The following is a 14,118-nucleotide window of genomic DNA, read 5'->3' as shown; positions in this document are numbered from 1 at the left end:
TTCATATCTCAAAACAATCATAAAGAATCACACTTCTCATAGTATTCAATGCACTTTATATGAAAGTTTTTATTATACCCATCTTGGATGCCCATCATATTAGGACAAATTTTATAACCAACGCAAATTACCATGCTGCTCTAAAAGACTCTCAAAATAATATAAGTGAAGCATGAGAGATCAATAATTTCTATAAAATAAAACCACCACCATGCTCTAAAAAGATATAAGTGAAGCACTAGAGCAAAATTATCTAGCTCAAAAGATATAAGTGAAGCACATAGTGTATTCTAATAAATTCCGATTCATGTGTGTCTCTCCCAAAAGGTGTGTACAGAAAGTATGATTGTGGTACACATAAAAGAAAAGACTCAAATCATACAAGACGCTCCAAGCAAAACACATATCATGTGGTGAATAAAAATATAGCCTCAAGTAAAGTTACCGATAGACAAAGACGAAAGAGGGGATGCCTTCCGGGGCATCCCCAAGCTTAGGCTTTTGGTTGTCCTTGAATTTTACCTTGGGGAGCCTTGGGCATCCCCAAGCTTAGGCTCTTGCCACTCCTTATTCCAAAATCCATCAAATCTTTACCCAAAAACTTGGAAACTTCAGAACACAAAACTTAATAGAAAATCTCATGAGCTCCGTTAGTATAAGAAAACAAACCACCACATTAATGTATTGTAATTAACTAGTTCTTTATTTATATTGGTGTTAAACCTACTGTATTCCAACTTCTCTATGGTTCATATCCCCGATAATACCCATAGATTCATCAAAATAAGCAAACAACACACGATAAACAAAATCTGTCAAAATATAACCGTCTGTAGCAATTTGGAGGTTTAGAATAATTATGTAACTCCAAAAATTCTAAAAAATTAGGAAGACTTAAATAATTTATATATTGATCAACTTCAGTTGGAATTGGTATTTTATCACTCTCAGGTAAAAAATGAAAATTATTTTTGTGAGCGCATACTTTCTGTTTTTATCAGCAAGATCAAACAACAATCACCCAAGAAGATCCTAAAGGCTTTACTTGGCACAAACACTAATTAAAACATAAAAACACAATAATAACAGAGGCTAGATAAATTATTTATTACCTAAAAGGAACAAAAAGTAAAGAACAAAAATAAAATTGGGTTGCCTCCCAACAAGCACTACTAGGAAAAGGCCTACTAGTGGCGCACCTGTTTTGCCTACTAATGGCGCGCTACAGGTGCGCCATTAGTATCCCACAGGTGCGCCATTAGTATCTGGTATACTAATGGCGCACCTCATGGAAGTGCGCCATTAGTAACAATTTTTTTTAAAAAAAATTTCCGTTTTTTCTTAATCTCAGGTCACTATTTCACATATGAGATATCCAACACATATATATATACAACAAGCATCCATATAACAATCATATCCAACACACAAGTTTCATCATATATACATACATCGCCAACACATAGTTCCATTGTTATATATTACAAAAGTTTCACATTGTTCATCCAACAACGTTATCCATCAATTCACAAAAGTTTCACATTGATACAAAATAAAAACACAAATGGAAAAGAAGCACTCCATCCATGCAAGCTTCCGTGAATTAAATCAAATCTGCAAAATGATAAACAATAAGTTTGAAGAAGAAGAAGAGGAGGAGGAGGAGAAGAAGAAGAAGAAGAAGAAGAAGACTAGAAGAATACTAGAAGAAGAAGAACACTAGAAGAATACTACTAGAAGAATAAGAAGAAGAATAAGAAGAATAAGAAGAAGACTATAAGCTTATTATGTAAACTTGATCATTTTGTGCTAACATAAGTAATTTTGGAGCTAACCTATAGGAAACTAAGCATATAAGCTCTCTAAGTTAGCATATTAGAGCCAACTTAGGTAAAATGAAGCTAACCTATGTCATTTTAGAAAAGAAGAAGAATAAGAAGAAGACTATAAGCTTATTATGTAAACTTGATCATTTTGTGCTAACATAAGTAATTTTGGAGCTAACCTATAGGAAACTAAGCATATAAGCTCTAAGTTAGCACATTAGAGCCAACTTAGGTAAAATGAAGCTAACCTATGTCATTTTGGAAAAGAAGAAGAATAAGAAGAATAAGAAGAAGACTATAAGCTTATTATGTAAACTTGATCATTTTGTGCTAACATAAGTAATTTTTGAGCTAACCTATAGGAAACTAAGCATATAAGCTTTAAGTTAGCATATTAGAGCCAACTTAGGTAAAATGAAGCTAACCTATGTCATTTTGGAAAAGAAGAAGAATAAGAAGAATAAGAAGAAGACTATAAGCTTATTATGTAAACTTGATCATTTTGTGCTAACATAAGTAATTTTTGAGCTAACCTATAGGAAACTAAGCATATAAGCTTTAAGTTAGCATATTAGAGCCAACTTAGGTAAAATGAAGCTAACCTATGTCATTTTGGAAAAGAAGAAGAATAAGAAGAATAAGAAGAAGACTATAAGCTTATTATGTAAACTTGATCATTTTGTGCTAACATAAGTAATTTTTGAGCTAACCTATAGGAAACTAAGCATATAAGCTTTAAGTTAGCATATTAGAGCCAACTTAGGTAAAATGAAGCTAACCTATGTCATTTTGGAAAAGAAGAAGAATAAGAAGAATAAGAAGAAGACTATAAGCTTATTATGTAAACTTGATCATTTTGTGCTAACATAAGTAATTTTGGAGCTAACCCATAGGAAACTAAGAATATAAGCTCTAAGTTAGCATATTAGAGCCAACTTAGGTAAAATGAAGCTAACCTATGTCATTTTGGAAAATAAGAAGAATAAGAAGAAGACTATAAGCTTATTATGTAAACTTGATCATTTTGTGCTAACATAAGTTATTTTGGAGCTAACCTATAGGAAACTAAGCATATAAGCTCTAAGTTAGCATATTAGAGCCAACTTAGGTAAAATGAAGCTAACATATGTCATTTTGGAAAAGAAGAAGAATAAGAAGAAGACTATAAGCTTATTATGTAAACTTGATCATTTTGTGCTAACATAAGTAATTTTGGAGCTAACCTATAGGAAACTAAGCATATTAGAGATAACATAGGTAACTAAGTATATATATTATTTTAGAGATCTGACATACCTGACATAGTTCAGTTCTCATTGTTCTTCTCATTCTCCTTCCTCAGCCTGATGCGCCAAGAGCGGCGAGGCGGTGGAGGCAGCTGTGGGATGTAGTCTTCTACCACAATTGGCGTGGTCATGTCGCCCAGCTATGGGATCGCCGGCGCCAGCACTGGTGCGTGGTCATTGTTAGGCACCACCACCATCGCGAGGCCACCTTCAGGAAAGACGGGCACGATGATCGCTAGGTCATCCTCAGCCACCACCATCTCTTGCCCATGGTCAGCCACCACCATCTCTTGCCCATGGTCAGCCACCACCATCTCTTGCCCATGGTCAGCCACCGCCATCTCTTGCCCTTGGTCAGCCACCACCAGCGCTAGGTCATCCTCAGCCTGATGCCCATCGTCATCCTGCAGCTCCTCATCCCCACTCTGCTCCTCTTCTCCCCTACTCCAGTCCGGATCATCCTTCTTGTTGTCTTTGCTGCTGCCAGAATCACTGCTGCTTTCGCTAAAGCCAGAATCGCTGTTGGTTTTGCTACAACCATAATCGCTGCTGCTTTGGCTGTAGCCAATGTCGCTGCTGCTGCTCCCATTGCCTGTCCAAATGCAACAATGACCGTTAACAATCGATGTGAGACAAAGACAAATGTAGAGGAATAAGAAGAGGCAGAACACACTGGCATCTTCGTCGTCAACGTAGCGCATGCGACACATAGTCGTGTTGAAAACCTTCACGATGAGCATTGTGGCGTCATCGTCGTACCTGAAGAGAATAAAGTACCCGGTACGCAGGTCGTAGGCACTGTAGAACTTCTCCCAGCCATGGCACTGGTACATGTGGCCCTCCTCGATCACCAACTCCACGTCCCACAGCCTGTGAACCCCGCTGCCGGCCTATCGGAGCTTCACATTATCTAGCGGATCTTCACCCAGCATGTTCATAAAAGTGTCAGGCAGCCTCTGCAATTTGGGACAAGGACTGATGTAGCAAACAACAGAGTTATCATAATGAGATGGGTGAAGGGGAGATCTCTCGTTTTATATACCTGCCTCATGGCTGATACTGAAGTCCCAAGTATGATACTGAAGAACTTGAAAGCATCCAACTCGTACTCCGGTGAGGCAGAGCGGTGGTGGCTGCTTCCCCCCATCTCTAATAAGCAGCAAAAGAGACCAATTAGTACCCTTACAACATTATCATACAACATTATAGCAGCATAAATTTTGAGCCAATGCACTTCCGAAGTTCCCGCTTCCCACCCATGATGTTGTTAAGCGAGGACTAGTGCCAAATGCATTTTCGGTATGAAAATACATCACATGCCACTATGTTATTTAATATCATTCTTCTCGAAGACTAATGATTGTTACATCCTACTAAAATGATGTTCTGTCCTCAGAGATGTCTCGTTGCTTATGAGGAAGCAGCAAATAAACACTTGAAAAAAGCTCTCGTCCTCGAAGATGCATTCTTGGTTATATTACCATTCTGAGTTATGTTGTTCTGTTATTTTATTTGAAGACATGAAGGGTTACTTATTTGAAGATGCTACTCCTAAGAAAGGTCAACTTTTCGATCATCAACCTCTATAATTAAACAATGATGCATTCTTCCTTTTCCTTTCCATCTTCTTCTTCTCCACCTCTCTTCTTTTCTTGTTCTCCTTTTTCTTTCTTCGCCTTCCTCCTCCTCCTCTTCTCCTTCTTCATTTCTTGTTCTGTTTTTCAACTTTCTTCTTATTCTTCTTCCTTTTTCCCTTTTCCTCTTCTTCTACTTCTTCTTCTAATTATCTAAACCTAAATCTAGCACTAACCTAAACCAACCACTAACCTAAACCTATCAATAACCTAATTAAACCTAAACAGCAAAGAAAAACAGTAGAAAAAACAAAAAATGATCACCTTGGCTCCGGGGGCAGGGGGTGGTGGTGGACGGCCGCGGTTAGGGCAGCGGCGGCGGGCCTGGCTCCGGGGGGCGCGAGGCGGACGCAGGGGGCCCGCGGCGAGCCTGGCTCCGGGGGCGGCACAGGCGCAGGGGCGGCGGCGAGCCTGGCTCCGGGGGCGGCGCGGGCGCAGGGGCCGACGGGCAGGTGGTGGGGGCGGCGGGGCACCAGGAGGGCGCCGTTCGGGCGACGGGGCACCGGGGCGGTGGCGGGTGGTGGGCGCGACGGGGCCAGGGGCAGTGGGGCCAGGGGGCGGTGGCGGGTGGCGGCGGCGGCGGGTGGTTGGGACGGTGGGGCGATGGGGCGAGGGGAGGTGGGGCAAGGGGGCGGCGAGGGGAGGGGGCGACGGGGCGAGGGGAGGTGGGGCTCGGTATTACTAACAAATTTTTTTTTAATTTTTTTTCAAAACTACTAAGTGCGCACGGTGGGTGTGGTGCGCCATTACTATGTCAACTAGTAATGGCGCACTATACCACGGTGCGCCATTAGTAACAATTTTTTTAATTTTTTTTCAAAACTACTAATGGCGCACCACACACCAGGTGCGTGATTAGTAATATATTACTAATGGCGCACCAACACATGGTGCGCCATTAGTATATAGTAATGGCGCACCACATGTCTGGTGCGCCATTAGTGGCCATATCATCTATAGCCCTTTTCCTAGTAGTGAAGCTCTATCATTTAATGCCCCTAGCGAGGCATAAACGTAAGAATAGATCTAGGTATTGGCATCTTTGGTATGCAATCCATAAGTGGCTCTCATAATTGATTCATAAAGCAATTTAATTTAATTTCTAGTAAAGTGTTCCATGCCTTTCCTTAATGGAATCTAATATTTCCTTCTCTCATGTCAATAATTGCACCAATCGTTCTAAGGAAAGGTCTACCAAGAATAATAGGACATGTAGGATTGCAATCTATATCAAGAACAATGAAATCTACGGGCACATAATTCCTATTTGCAACAATAAGAACATCATTAATCCTTCCCATAGGTTTCTTAATGGTGGAATCCGCAAGGTGCAAATTCAAAGAACAATCATCAAATTCACGGAAACCTAACACATCACACAAAGTTTTTGGAATCGTGGAAACACTAGCACCCAAGTCAGACAAAGCATAGCATTCATGATCTTTAATCTTAATTTTAATAGTAGGTTCCCACTCATCATAAAGTTTTCTAGGAATAAAGACTTCTAGTTCAAGCTTTTCTTCATAGGATTGCATTAAAGCATCAACGATATGTTTAGTAAAAGCTTTATTTTGATTATAAGCATGAGGGGAATTTAACACGGATTGCAACAAGGAAATACAATCTATCAAAGAGCAATTATCATAATTAAATTCCTTGAAATCCAAAATAGTGGGTTCATCGCTATGTAAAGTTTTGACCTCTTCAATCCCACTTTTATTAGTTTTAGCATCAAGATCTAAAAACTCTGAATCATTGGGACGCCTTTTAATTAAAGTTGACTCATCTCCAGTCCCATCTTTATCAAGATTTATATTGGAAAACAAAGATTTAATAGGAGACACATCAATCACATTTAGATCTTCCTCATTATTATCATGAAAACTAGAAGAACACTGATACGCCCATTTTGCATCATGCTTTTATATTGATATTTATTGCATTATGGGCTGTTATTACACATTATGTCATAATACTTATGCCTATTCTCTCTTATTTTACAAGGTTTACATGAAGATGGAGAATGCCGACAGCTGGAATTCTGGGCTGGAAAAGGAGCAAATATTAGAGACCTATTCTGCACAACTCCAAAAGTCCTGAAACTTCACGGGAGCACGTTTCAGAATATATAAAAATTATTGGGCGAAAGAAGTACCAAATGGGGGCCACCCACCATCCACGAGGGTGGGGGCGCGCCCTACCCCTGGGCGCGCCCCCTGCCTCGTGGGCCCCCTGGTGGCCCTCTGATGCCCATCTTTGGCTATATGGAGTCTTTCCTTGAGGAAAAAATCATAAGCCAGCCACCGCCACGAGGCGGAACCTTGGCGGAACCAATCTAGGGCTCCGGCGGAGCTGTTCTGCCGGGGAAACTTCCCTCTGGGAGGGGGAAATCATCACCAACGATCCTCTCATCGGGAGGGGGCCAATCTCCATCAACATCTTCACCAGCACCATCTCATCTCAAACCCTAGTTCATCTCTTGTATCAAATCTTCGTCTCAAAGCCTCAGATTAGTACATGTGGGTTGCTAGTAGTGTTGATTACTCCTTGTAGTTGAAGCTAGTTAGTTTACTTGGTGGAAGATCATATGTTCGGATCCATTATGCATATTAATACCCCTCTGATTATGAACATGAATATGCTTTGTGAGTAGTTCCGTTTGTTCCGAGGACATGGGAGAAGTCTTGCTATAAGTAGTCATGTGAATTTGGTATTCGTTTGATATTTTGATGAGATGTATGTTGTCTCTCCTCTAGTGGTGTCATGTGAACATCGACTACATGACACTTCGCCATTGTTTGGGCCTAGAGGAAGGCATTGGGAAGTAATAAGTAGATGATGGGTTGCTATAGTGACAGAAGCTTAAACCCTAGTTTATGCGTTGCTTTGTAAGGGGCTGATTTGGATCCATATGTTTCATGCTATGGTTAGGTTTACCTTAATACTTCTGTTGTAGTTGTGGATGCTTGCAATAGGGGTTAATCATAAGTGGATGCTTGTCCAAGGAAGGATAGTGCCCAAGCACCGGTCCACCCACATATCAAATTATCAAAGTACCGAACGCGAATCATACGAACGTGATGAAAACTAGCTTGACGATAATTCCCATGTGTCATTGGGAGCGCTTTCCTTTATATAAGAGTTTGTCCAGGCTTGTCCTTTGCTGCAAAAAGGATTGGGCCATCTTGATGCACCTTATTTACTTTTACTATTTGTTACCTGTTACAAATTACCTTATCACAAAACTATCTGTTACCGATAATTTCAGTGCTTGCAGAGAATACCTTACTGAAAACTGCTTATCATGTCCTTCTGCTCCTCGTTGGGTTCGACACTCTTACTTATCGAAAGGACTATGATAGATCCCCTACACTTGTGGGTCATCAAGACTCTCTTCTGGTGCCGTTGACGGGGAGTGAAGCGCCTTTGGTAGGTGGAATTTGGTAGGGAAAAATTTATATAGTGTGCTGAAATTTACTGTCACTTGTTACTATGGAACATAATCCTTTGAGGGGCTTGTTCGGGGTATCTTCACCTCGACCAGTAGAGAAAAGAGTTGCTCCTCAACCTACTGAACCTACTAAAAATGTTTACTTTGAAATTCCTTCGGGTATGATAGAGAAACTGCTAGCTAATCCTTTTACTGGAGATGGAACATTGCATCCCGATTTGCACCAAATCTATGTGGATGAAGTTTGTGGATTATTTAAGCTTGCAGGTATGCCCGAGGATGTTATCAAGAAGATGGTCTTCCCTTTATCTTTGAAGGGAGAGGCATTGACATGGTTTAGGCTATGTGATGACATGGGATCATGGAACTATAACCGATTGAAATTGGAATTTCATCAGAAGTTTTATCCTATGCATCTTGTTCATCGTGATCGTAAGTATATATACAATTTTTGGCCTCGTGAAGGAGAAAGCATCGCTCAAGCTTTGGGGAGGCTTAAGTCAATGTTATATTCATGCCCCAATCTTGAGCTCTCAAAAGAAATGATTATTCAAAAAATTTATGCTCGGCTTTCTCTCAATAATCGCTCCATGCTCAATACTTCTTGTACTCTATCTTTTATGATGAAGACTATTGAATTCAAATGGGATTTATTGGAAAGAATTAAACGCAACTCTGAAGACTGGGACCTCAACAAAGGTAAGGAGACAGGTAATAACACCCAAGTTTGATTATGTCAAATCTTTTATGGATACTGATGCTTTCCGTGAATTTAGCACTAAATATGGACTTGACTCTGAGATAGTAGCTTCTTTCTATGAATCCTTTGCTACTCATGTTGATCTCCCTAAGGAGAAGTGGTTTAAATATAATCCTCCGATTGAAGTAAAAGTAGTTGCACCTATTAAAGTTGAAGAAAAGACTATTACTTATAATGATCATATTGTTCCCACTGCTTAGATTGAGAAGCCACCTTTCCCTGTTAGAATAAAGGATCATGCTAAAGCTTCAATTATGGTTCGTAAGAGCAATACTAGAACACCTACTCCCTCTGAGCAAATTAAAGTTGAAAACCTAGTGTTGCTAAGGTTAAAGATCTCTTGGACGATAATATTGATGGGCATGTTATTTACTTCTGTAATGAAGCTGCTAGAATTGCTAGTCCTGATACTAAAAATAAACATAGACCTATTGTAGGCATGCCTGTAATTTTTGTCAAAATAGGAGATCATTGTTATCATGGCTTATGTGATGTGGGTGCTAGTGCAAGTGCAATACCTCATTCCTTATACAAAGAAATTATGCATGATATTGCACCTGCTAAGTTAGAAGAAATTGATGTTACTATTAAGCTTGCAAATAGAGACACTATTTCACCCATTGGAATCATTAGAGATGTTGAAGTCTTGTGTAGGAAAGTTAAATATCTCGCTGATTTTCTTGTTCTCGGTTCCCCACAAGATGACTTTTGTCCCATTATTTTGGTAGACCCTTCCTGAATACTGTTAATGCTAAGATAGACTGCAATAAAGATATTGTTTCTGTTGGTTTAGGGGATATGTCTCATGAGTTTAATTTTGCTAAGTTTCGTAGACAACCCCATGATAAAGAATTACCTAGTAAAGATGAAATTATTGGTCTTGCTTCTATTGCCGTGCCTCCTAATGATCCTTTAGAACAATATTTGCTAGACCATGAAAATGATATGTTTATGAATAAAAGAAGGGAAATAGATGAAGTATTATTTAAATAGGGACCTATTTTGAAACACAACTTTCCTGTTGAAATCCTAGGGGATCCTCCTCCACCCAAGGGTGATCCCGTGTTTGAGCTTAAAACTTTACCTGATACTCTTAAATATGCTTATCTTGGTGAGAAAGATATATATCCTGTTATTATTAGTGCTAACCTTTCAGAGCATGAAGAAAAGAAATTATTGAGAACTCTGAAGAAGCATCGTGCTGCTATTGGATATACTCTTGATGATCTTAAGGGCATTAGTCCCACTCTCTGCCAGCACAAAATAAAATTGGAGAAAGACGTGAAACCGGTTGTTGATCACCAACGACGGTTAAATCCTAAGATGAAAGAAGTGGTAAGAAAAGAAATACTAAAGCTTCTGGAGGGAGATATAATTTATCCCGTTGCTGATAGTCAATGGGTAAATCATGTCCATTGTGTCCCTAAGAAGGGAGGTATTACTGTTGTTCCTAATGATAAAGATGAATTGATTCCACAAAGAATTGTCACAGGTTATAGAATGGTAATTGATTTTTGCAAACTAAATAAAGCTACTAAAAAGGATCATTACCATTTACCTTTTGTTGATCAAATGCTAGAAAGATTATCCAAGCATACACGTTTTTGCTTTCTAGATGGTTATTCTGGTTTCTCTCAAATACCTGTGTCAAAAGAGGATCAAGAAAAGACAACTTTTACTTGCCCTTTCGGTACCTTTGCTTATAGACATATGCCTTTTGGTTTATGCAATGCACCTGCTACTTTTCAAAGATGTATGACTGCTATATTCTCTGACTTTTGTGAAAAGATTGTTGAGGTTTTCATGGATGATTTCTCTATTTACGGAACTTCTTTTGATGATTGCTTAAGCAACCTTCATTGAGTTTTGCAGAAATGTGAAGAAACTAATCTTTTCTTGAATTGGGAGAAGTGCCACTTTATTGTTAATGAATGTATTTTATTGGGGCATAAAATGTCTAAAAGAGGTATTGAAGTTGATAAAGCTAAGGTTGATGCTATTGAAAAAATGACGTGTCCTAAGGACATTAAAGGTATAAGAAGCTTCCTTGGTCATGCCAGTTTTTATAGGAAGTTCATTAAGGATTTCTCTAAAATTTCTCGGCCTCTGACTAATCTCTTACAAAAGATGTTCCGTTTGTCTTTGAAGATGACTGTGTAGAAGCATTTGAAATACTTAAGAAAGCTTTGGTTTCTGCACCTATTGTTCAGCCTCCTAATTGGAATTTACCATTTGAAATTATGTGTGATGCTAGTGATTATGCTGTAGGGGCTGTTCTAGGACAAAGAGTTGATAAGAAACTAAATGTTATTCAATATGCTAGTAAGACTCTAGACAATGCTCAAAGAAATTATGCTACTACTGAAAAAGAATTTTTAGCAGTTGTGTTTGCTTGTGATAAGTTCAGACCTTATATTGTTGATTCCAAAGTAACTGTTCACACTGATCATGTTGCTATTAAATATCTTATGGAAAAGAAAGATGCTAAACCTAGACTTCTTAGATGGGTTCTCTTGCTACAAGAATTTGATTTGCATATTATTGATAGAAAGGGAGCTGAGAACCCCGTTGGAGACAACTTGTCTAGGTTAGAGAATGTTCTTGATGACCCACTACCTATTTATGATAGCTTTCCTCATGAACAATTAGCTGTCATAAATGCTTCTCGTACTGCTCCATGGTATGCTGATTATGCTAATTATATTGTTGCTAAATTTATACCACCTAGTTTCACATACCAGCAAAAAAAAGTTCTTCTATGATTTAAGACATTACTTTTGGGATGACTCACACCTTTATAAAGAAGGAGTAGATGGTGTCATTAGACGTTGTGTACCTGAACATGAACTGGAATAGATCCTACGCAAGTGTCACTCCAAGGCTTATGGAGGACACTGTAACGCCCGGGTAATCAAGCTACAGTAAATTCACGCTAATGGTGCCACATCACCACGGTTACCGTTGCTAATCTACCGTTAGTTCAAAACCGAGTCAAATTCAAATTTAAAATAAAGTTAAATAATAAAAGTTTTCAAAAGTTAAAACAAAAATGTTCGGGCGGTGCCATAATTTGCATATGTAATTATGGTGTAATAAACACATTTTTATAAAGTGCCTAAGTATTTTAAAACAAAATAAAACAGAAAAAGAAATAAAAAAAGAAAATGCAAAAGTATAAGACAAAAAAGGAAAAGAGAAAAGCCCCCCCCCCCCCCGCTGAGCCAAGTGGCCCAGCTAGCCTCCACTGGCCCAACCGGCCAGCCCACCCCACTCCCTTGACCCCCCTGGCACCCAAACCCTAACCGACACCCACCCACTCCCCCACGTCTCTCCCCTCCCCCCTCCCGATCCAATCTGGATCGGGGCCAAAACCCCGACGCACCCCGCCGCCCCGGTCGCTGGATCCTCGCCGCCGGAGCTCCTCCGCCAGCCTGCCTTTCCATCACCGTCGTCCCCGTCAACCCCCACGAGCCCCGCTGCCACGTCCCTACACCATCCCATGAGCCCGCCCCTCCTCCTTTCCTCACACCGCCGCGGTCACCACGCTCGCCTAGCCTGCTCGTCATGCTCGCACGCGCCGGAACGCGCCCCGCTCCGCGCCACTGGCCGCGTCCCTGCGCTGCCTGCTCGCCCACGCGCTTTGCCCTGGCCTCACTGGCGCGCACACACGATGGCCACGCCCGCACCGCTCACGCCTACGGCCTCTCCCGTCGGACGGCGCCCGCGACCATCTCGTCCTGCTGCTCCTCTGGCCACCGACGCTCGCCGCCCTGCCTTCCCCCGCGCCGCTCTGCCCGCTACTACTGCTCGCGGCCAACACGTCGTCCCCATCCACTTCGGCCACCTCCCCTTCGCCGGCCGCCCTCGTGTGTCCCTGCCGCTCGCTGACGCTCCGCCTCGCGCTCTTCGCGTCGCCACTGGATGCATCACCTGTGCACCCGCCGGCCTCCGCCCTGCGCACCACGCCGCACGCGTGCTCACCGCTGGCAGCGCCCATCCGCCGTTTGCCCCGCGCCGGCGGTCGTCCTCGTCAGCCCCTGTCAGCCAGCCCGCGCCGGCCACCCCCTGATTTGGCCGCTGCCGCGCCCTTGGGCATGCACCCAAGCGGGCAAGAGCCTGGCGCCTGCTCGAGCCACCCAGCGCCCGCACCCAGTGCCCAATTGGCCATGGGCCAATGACAAGTGGGGCCCGACCCTAGAACGTTAATAATGATAATAATAATAATAATAAAGATTTTTAAAATAAATAAATACATAATTAATAAATGATAAAAAAGTATATTAATTAATTAAGTTAACTTAATTGATTAATGTTTAATTAACCTAATTAACTAGTGTTAATTACCTAAACAATAATTAGATTAGTTAAAACCTAATTACGCTGATCAAACAATGACATGTGAGACCCACACGTCAGGTTGACCAGTCAACCCTGTTGACTGCTGACGTCATGATGACATCAGCAAACACTATTCTGGATAATGTTGATTTAATTAATTAAATAAATCCAAAAAATGATTTAAATCTTTTAAAATTAATATAAAATAAACCGTAGCTCAGATGGGAAAACTTTGTACATGAAAGTTTCTCAGAACGACGAGACGAACCCGAATACGCAGCCCGTTCGTCCGCCACGCATCCCTAGAATAGCGAACACACAACTTTCCCCCCTCCGGTTCATCTGTCCGAAAACACGAAACACCGGGAATACTTTCCCGGATGTTTCCCCCCTTCACCGGTACCACCTTATACCGCGTTAGGGCACACCTAGCATCACACTTTGTCATGTCATGCATCGTCATGCATTTGTTTGCATTATATTTATTGTTTCTTCCCCCTCTTCTCTCGCTAGACATCGAGACCGACGTCGCTGTTATCCAGTACAACTACGGTGTTGACGATCCCTCTCTCTTGCCAGAGCAACCAGGCAAGCCCCCCCCTTGATCACCAGATATCGCCTACTCTCCTCTATACTGCTTGCATTAGAGTAGTGTAGCATTTTACTGCTTTCCGTTAATCCTATTCTGATGCATAGCCTGTCATTGTTGCTACAACTGTTGATACCTTACCTGCAATCCTAAATGCTTAGTATAGGATGGTAGATTATCATTAGTGGCCCTACATTCTTGTATGTCTGCCATGCTATACTATCGGGCTGTGAT

This window comes from Triticum urartu, chromosome 4, assembly GCF_003073215.2.
Source record: "Triticum urartu cultivar G1812 chromosome 4, Tu2.1, whole genome shotgun sequence".
NCBI lineage: Eukaryota > Viridiplantae > Streptophyta > Magnoliopsida > Poales > Poaceae > Triticum > Triticum urartu.
Note: the sequence above shows the minus strand (reverse complement) of the source record.